At 31.2% G+C, this 8,545-nt stretch overlaps 1 pseudogene; it reads left to right on the top strand.

The window, feature by feature from the left end:
- Nucleotides 1-5,537: 5,537 nt before the first annotated feature.
- Nucleotides 5,538-6,474, top strand: LOC116900400 (annotated as a pseudogene).
- Nucleotides 6,475-8,545: the final 2,071 nt, after the last annotated feature.

Raw genomic sequence — 8,545 nt, 5'->3', positions numbered from 1 at the left:
CAAAGGAAACTAGTTACAGTTTTCTTCAGAAATTCTACCATAACAAGAAAAATAATCCCACTAATGTAGAAGTAAAGGGTATCATCTTCTCTTAGAAAACTGTAAAACAATGGAGGCAATATGTCTTTCAAAATTACTAAATTCAAATTTGTTTTCACAAGAAAACTTGTGATATTGTGAGGGAATCCAGTCACTGACAACCAGGGGATGAATAGAGCCTGGGATCTCTATGTCGCTAGCAACGTCATGTGTAGTTGGAATGTTATTTATAACCCACATCTGGAGTTAGCTTCAGCTTTCTGCCAACTTGGCCCTACAGAAATTTCTTCTGGTGAGTTTATAATTTTGTAGATAAACCCAAGTCTCTTCTGAAAGGAAAAAATCAACATACAGAATTAAGGACAAATAGCTTCTTTAGACTTTACATTAATTTATATCAATATCAAGTAATTTTCTGTCTGTTTCTTACCTAAAGTAATGTTTGTAAAAGAAATAGATGTTATGATCTGACTATTATGGATCTTTAACTCATTCCACTTACCTTAAAGTTCTTTTTTCCTATAAGAACATAACCATTACTTCTGTAAATGTTTCATGAGTGAAACTCATTAGGTGTCACTAATTTTTAAAAAATTCAAGATATTTTCATATGAGCATATACTAGCAGAGGGGGGTGACTACGGTGGTGAGGAGGAGCTGGGTGGGTGGGTGGGTGAGCACCCTCATAGAAGCAGGGTAACGGGTTTAGGATAGGGGCCATGCAGAATGCACAACAGGAAAGGGAAAAACATTTGAAGTCAAAAATACATAAAATATCCATTTTTTTAAAAAAAAGAGTGCCAAAACGTGTGTAGAGGGGAATTAAAATATAAGTGTAGAAATCCCGGAAAAAAAGTATAAAGGAAGTGAAATAATGGATGCACAAAGGGTGAAACCAGATGCTAGTATAAATAATTTTCCCTTCCCATCATCTTCTTTGAGTATACTCTCCGCTTTTTGCCTCCATTATTTAGAATATAATCTAAGTAAATGTTAAATATTATTTTGAGATCAATGCAAAATGTCATCTGCAGAAATTAAAATGTGACACATCAGAGATATAGGTGGCACAGGTAAAGGTTTGAAAAAATCAAATGAGGGGAAATATCACAAGAATATTCAGTAGATCAATGGAGTGAATGATTAAGCAAAAAGTTATTTACAAACTACCAAGAAATTCCGAAGCACAAATTGAAACAAGAACTGCATTGTGGCAAGAACTACTTGCTCCCTACATACTCCTCAGAGGTAAGCAAAGAAAAACATACAAACCAACAAAAATCAAACTCACATTAAAAGAGAATTAACTGAGGTTAACCCCTTCCCCCAAAAAAGAACAAGCGAAATTGAAGCACCTGAATGTTTATTTAGTTTCCTTTTTTGAAGAAGACTGTGTTGATGGTTATGAAGATTATTGAATAATGAAAATTATTAAATATTTGAAGTGACTTATTTTAATCATTCACGAAATATTTAAGAATGAATGCTTGGCCAATATTGCAAGCAGATCAATAAAAGCAAGAAGACGGGACAGAATTAATTTGATCCCTTTTACAGGATAGAGTTACCTGATGAACTTACCCAATACTTGAGAGTTAATCATTTCAAATTAGCTAATGATAAAAATGTAGCTTATAAATGTACTTACCAGTCCTACTATCATCAGAGGAAATCTAGTAGAGGACAAAAATCACACAGAGCAATGGGAGGTAGCTGGAACTCAAAATGCAATATAAGTAATTTTCTTAGTGTTTGCTGGAAGCATGTAAGGCATACCTTTACAAAAAAGGATTAAGTTTATGAAAATCAAATACAGATATAGATTACTGTTTTACTTGGCTTTAAATACTATTCCATTATATTTAGATATAAGGCCTTAAGATAATCATTATTATATTAAGGACAATATATTCTTTGGTAAAATGGGTTTACTAAGACTTCTTAGTGCCATTTCGTTTAAAGTATTAATTCCTTCAGGGAACGTAGGAACAAGGAGAATGGGAAGGATAGAATATCATGGTAAGAGTATAACTACTTCTATGAGAATAGCTTACCAAGGTCAGATATTTTATCATGCTAAAACTATAATAAATCCTAATTATTACACTTTCATATGTTTAAAGTTTGAATAAAAATTAATTCAGCGATGATTGGGAGAACAAGCACAAAATCTTAGTAAAGTATTGTTATACATTTTTAAAAAAATATGTCACCATTGTACATATACAATTAAAAGCAAATCATTTATAGAGTAAAAAACTAGATTAGAAAATGTGTCATGATTTTTTTCTAATTCTTCTCATGCTCTAATAGCTGTGAGAACTAAAGCTGAAGAATGTATAGATTTTTCCATGAGCCTTATTTTTTCCATAAATACATAGAATGTAAAGGACAGAGGTATACATCAAGGGTATAGTTTTATTGACTGTATATTTTTTTCATTAGAATTAGGTACATTTTAAAACTCAATTTTTTCATGCACTCACTAGTAATATGAGACTGCCTTGATTCAGTAAAAGCTATAATTCTGATGGCAAAAAAAAAGATAATGTTGAAAGAGGTGAGAAAGTACATGTTAAGTTCATCATGTGACTTTGGATGTATTCACTTTATGTAATATATTGGGCTCCAGACCTAGAAAATTCCAATTTCAAACTTCTGACATGTTGCATGATCCTTTTGTAGGTCTCTTTACTTGATCATGTAAACTCAATTAATTTTTACATTTCTCAATCTAAAATTATTCTCAGATATATAACAAAGTAAACTGAACATGGCAACATATTTAATTTTTTTTTTATTTTTCTCCTCTGTTTTTACATTTAAACTTAATACGCAGGAGACAATTATTTGAGTTATTTTTGAGTGTTGAAGGAAATGAACTAGGAACACACTTGTTGTGAGATCAAACTTAAATTCATTGCTGAGCTAAATTAGAAGACAATAATGTTTTCAATTTTAAACTCTCAATAGAAATTTATAGAAAGAAAAAATGACTTATCAAATAAATTGAAGAAAAGTCTGTCAAGAGGTAGAATAAATTATCAGCTATAGCTTTGTGGAAAAGGATAGATAGAGTTTCAAATCTATTTTGAAGCTGGAATTATAATTTCAGGTCATATTTAGCAAAATATATTTTCAAGGTTTTTTATCAATAAGATAAAAATGATCTTTTAGTTTTTACCAAAATTGTTTAACAACTCAATTTCTCAGGGTTTTATGGTATATGTGAATTAAAATTTTAATTTTGTTTTCTGAGAACAATGAATTTTATCTCTATGAACCTCACTAAAATAATGCTGCTGTAAACAAAATGACTTTGAGTGAACCTGACTCCATAAGTAGAAAATATTTACTTATGTCTCAGTAAATCTTTGTATAATAATATATATTAATTACTTGGCTATAACAGAATTATGAATCTTAATATTATACTGTAGAAATAAATTATTTGTCAATGCTAGTTTTCTTTTTTAATATGGAAGTTAGCATGCATAATGTAATTCATAAAAACAGTTTAGAAGGGAATTTAACAAAGGAGTAGGTAAGTAACAATACTTTAAATATTACTAGAATATATAAATGATTTCGGTAATGACCATAGATTAACTCTTATTTCTATTCGAATGTATTCTAACAGCACTGGGTAATTACTCTGTTATTCTTCCAGTAGGGTTGGAAATGGTACCAAATAAGAACTATTCACAATCCCTAACCCAGTGTCTTAATTTTCATGAATCATATCCTAATGGGTTGTCATCTTATGATTGAAAAAGTAAAAATTATAAGGTTGATACTCTGCAACCTTTAATAAAAATAATTTTGTTTAGAGATAAAATATTTAACTAGGGAATCTCTTCTCTTCTGACCTAAGGTATCTTTTCATACTAAAATATCAATTTCTTCAAAGGAGTCAAATTCACTGAAATTCTTGGAAGATTTAATCTACACTATTAAACTCTGAATTACAAATTCAGACCATACAAATCTCTGAACACGAAGTCACTTGGCCTTTATTGATTTATTTGTTATTCACTCTTACTGTACAATTATTTCTAGGTAGATTTCCACATCTTATGTGGCAGATAAACGCAATTAATAAAAAAGTTTAAGTATTATATAAATATCCATTCAGTAACATAATTTGAATATATAACTTAGAGGTCACACATATACTAATAGAAACAATTTTACATAACTTGTTTTTTGAAATAAATAATCTCAAGGTTTTTCATGCATTTTTATGAGCACTATAAATTGAATAAAACTTAAAAGTGAAGTCCTTCATTTAATGCATAATAGGATATATATTATTTATATATTATTTAATATATGGTTTACATAATATATAAATATATAGCTAAATCCTGTATTATTGTATGTATATGATCTCAGGATGAAAACTTGGTATTGGGTAACCAATAAGGGATCTTACTTATGAGGAAGATATTTTTTTTTCTCAGCAATCCTTTGTTGCCTATAATACTTGTGGCATGGGTGAATCTCCCATTTCTATGTTAGTATGTCTACTATGCCTTCACAGATCATGCATATTTTGGTATCAGGGATGTACCAAGTAGTTGGGATGATTGGAGGGTAAGACTGAAGGATGTAAATGATATATTTATATTTGATATAAAAATTTGAAAAGCAAAATTATACAAATGAATTTGCATTCCAATATTCTTAGTTTTAATAAATACTATATTGCATGAGTAATTAAGTATATAATTTTAATAAAATATCTACAGAAATAAATTTATTTTAATAATAAGTATTAATTTTATGATGCTAAAAATCATAAATAATAAAAGGAAAATAGGAAACTTGAAAAATTATTTATCACATTTAAGTTGTAGTTTTTATTGTGTACATATCTGTGTGTCTTTATGTTGGCATAAGATTTATTGAGCAGGTGTTACTTGTAAGCAAGCCCACAGAGGTACTAAGAGCTAAAAGATCCTCTGTAAGAGCTTACTCATTCTTAACACTGAATGATGCCTACAGTCCCCTGGACAATCACTCAAATTAGTTTTATGGACTTGTTACTTAGACTGCTTACTTTTTAGATCACATAAACACCTGTGTAGATAAATTGTGTTCAACTTAATTTTATTTTCTATATGTTTAAATTAATTTAAGCTGTAGTATATGCCATCAGTCATAAATTGGTCTACTGCTTAAGATTACATTTTACTTGTTCTTTGAATTATTCTTTTGTTTTTAACAATATTGGGGGCTGTAAGGAACCCAAACTCATCTTTTGCAAGAACTTATTTGCGTATTGAAAGTGTTCAATTGCTAACCATAAATTCTAAGCCAGTTTTATTATTGCATGAGGCAATGAAATTTTATTCATGTGAAAACTAACATAAAATCAATAGGGTTATCTCTAAACAAAAGCTAATGTCAGTGTTAATTATCAACATCTCCATATTGATGTCCTTCATTAATCTGTCTTTTCAGGGACCTGTCATGTTTTTCTATTTCACTGAGCTATGGGGAATATTACTGTGTTTATTCTCTTGGGACTTTCTGACAATCAAAACATTGAAGTCCTCTGTTTTGTATTATTTCTATTTTGCTACATTGCAATTTGGATGGGCAATGTTCTCATAATGGTTTCTATCATATGCACTCAGCTCATGGACCAACCCATGTACTTCTTTCTTCATTACCTATCACTTTGTGATCTTTGTTACACATCCACAGTGACACCCAAACTCCTGACTGATTTACTGGCAGAAAGGAAGATAATTTCCTATAATAATTGCATGACACAGCTCTTTCTTCTTCATTTGCTTGGTGCCATTGAGATCTTTATTCTCACAGCAATGGCCTATGACCGTTATGTGGCGATCTGCAGGCCCTTGCACTACACCATCATTATGAGCAGACAGAGATGCAATGAACTCCTTGCAGTTTGTTGCACTGGAGGATTTGTGCACTCAGCCAGTCAGTCCCTTCTCATTGCCTTTGTGTCCTTTTGTCATCACAATGAGATAGACCACTACTTCTGTGATGTATATCCTTTACTAAAATTAGCTTGCACTGATACACATAGAATTGGCCTGTTTGTTATTGTTGATTCTGGACTAATTGCTTTTGGTGACATTTGTAGTTTAATATCTTATTTTCTAATACTACATACCATAAGTGTTTACCAGCAGAGAGCCGTTCCAAAGCTCTTTCCCATGCGTGTTCACATATAACCATTGTGGTCCTGTTTTTTTGTGCCTATTTGTCTTCATTTACATCAGACCAAATACAACATTCCCAGAAGACAAAGTGTTTGCTCTTTTCTATACCATCATAGCTCCCATATTCAACCCTCTGATCTACACACTGAGGAACCTGGAGATGAAGTGTGCAATTAAAAAAATGTGGTATCATCAAATACCTTCATACAAGAAACAAATTCTACCAAAGAAATAAAAAATGTGTATATGTAAATATCGAGTCTTTCTATAACTGTATTGTTCTTTTCTTTACATATTAGATTTTAATAACGGTTCACAGGATTTATTTTTTTGTGGGAGTGTGTGTCCTTTGGTCCCCCTTCTTACATCTTCAGTGTGACCTCATTGGACTGAGATTCATTTCAGTATAAACCAAATGCTGATTTTGTCAATTTTATTTTCTTCCTGGCCTATTATTTACTTGTGAATTTTTTTCATCCAATATCACATCTAAAAAACTTTAAAAATTAACTTACAAGGTATTGGGGTTCTGTATAATGATCATCTTTGTTGCCATTGTGTCTTAAAATCTCTGTTTAGTTGGTTTTCTTAGTAGAGACATGGGGCCTGTCTGAATATGTAATGCTATTTCAATTCAACAACATAAATAATGTATTCCCCTTTAAAAGCATAAATTTTATAATTAAGAATAAAGGAACTAGAAATCACGTGTGAGGAATCAATGGTTCTATAAATGAAATTTTCAAGTGTAGCAAAACTATGTATGTAGTATTTTATTTCTATAACTGTACAGACTAATAAAATACTAATATAATATATTGGTGAATCTGCTATTACCTATGCAGCTCTACTCATTGATAGTATCATCCCTGATACTCTGTATATGTACTGTTCCTTAAGCCAATATAGCTGAAACAAATGAAAGTCGTGGTGCATGTTTGCAGAGGAATTTAATCCAGCAATATAGCTACTCTGGCTGGAATATAGGCACATCTTTTATGCACACCTTTAATTCCTAACACGAGAGACAGATAAATGAACAAATCAGAAAAAGAGTTGACAGAATAGGATATGCTCAATTTTCATAAGAGCAGTACAGGAAAGAGAGGCTATTTACGAGAGTGCAAGGAGAGGCAGTGGACTTGAGTTGAAGTCAGTTCAGTCAGTTAAATGCAGCTGAGTTCAGTTCAGTCAGCTGAGGCAGTTGAGCTGAGCTCAGTGAGTCAATGCACTGGAGTTGAGTTCATGCAGTTCAGTGCAGGTCAGCAGAGGCAACTGAAGCCAGAGAGTAAGGAGACAGATGATTAAAACAAATTGTCAGAGTTGGTTTGAGGCCAAGCAGAACAATTCAGTGAGAAGCTGAAAGAAGCCAGATTTAAATCAGTCAACTGAGAGAGGAATTTGAGCCACAACAGCAACGTTGAACCAAGCAGCCAGAGTTCAGAAAGAACTAAAAATGTAAGCTTACTCAGAAGTAAGTATCAGAGGTTGAAACATTAAAGGCCTATATTAGATTGCGTGATGGCTAATAGATGCCAGGACTAGGAATAGGTTAACTGACAGAGGTAGTAAACTGCCAAGGAGACGATTACTTCAAACAAATAACAGTTACATGTCAGTTTTCTAGGGGAAAACTTAAAAACTATCGTGGACTGAATGGTTGACCTAAATGAAAAAGATGAGGATTTTTTCTTTCCTTTTTTTTCTTATCATTTTTGAAAGCTCAACATTAAGACACCAATATGTGTAGTTTTGATAAAACTAGTCTTCTTGGCTTATAAAGGGCTACATTCTAATTGTTTGCTGACATGGAATTTTCTCTCCAATAATTTCCAGGATTTTGTATGTTAAAATATTGCTTTACTATAGTGTACTCAGTCAGAATATATTGAGATTAAACTAAATATCTTTTTGTAGCTCCTCTCCTCAAATGCATATTCTTCAAGAATGGATGTTAAAGACTCATCATTGAGTAAACACAATTTAGGCAACTTTTAAATTTGTAAATTTACCAATTAGTGAGCATTTTTGAAACAATATGTTTTCTTCAAGCTGTGGATTGATAGATATTTAAGAAAATAAATACTATTAGCCAATATTATTCAGAGTTTTCTAATGTAGTGTCAGAATTTAAGCAGGTGTTTAAAATGAAATACTAGATAAAATGACAATATAATATGTATGAGTTAAAAGTTTTAAGTACATTTAATAAAGTACATAAAATATAAATCAATAAACAAAATACATACTGCCTGGATTGAAAAGCATTAACATTCTTAAAATTGGAGAATGAAGTAAAATTGCTT

The sequence above is a fragment of the Rattus rattus genome, chromosome 5 (assembly GCF_011064425.1).
Source record: "Rattus rattus isolate New Zealand chromosome 5, Rrattus_CSIRO_v1, whole genome shotgun sequence".
NCBI classification, from domain to species: domain Eukaryota; kingdom Metazoa; phylum Chordata; class Mammalia; order Rodentia; family Muridae; genus Rattus; species Rattus rattus.
The sequence above is the reverse complement of the archived record's forward strand: the minus strand, read 5'-3'. Positions and strand labels throughout refer to the sequence as shown.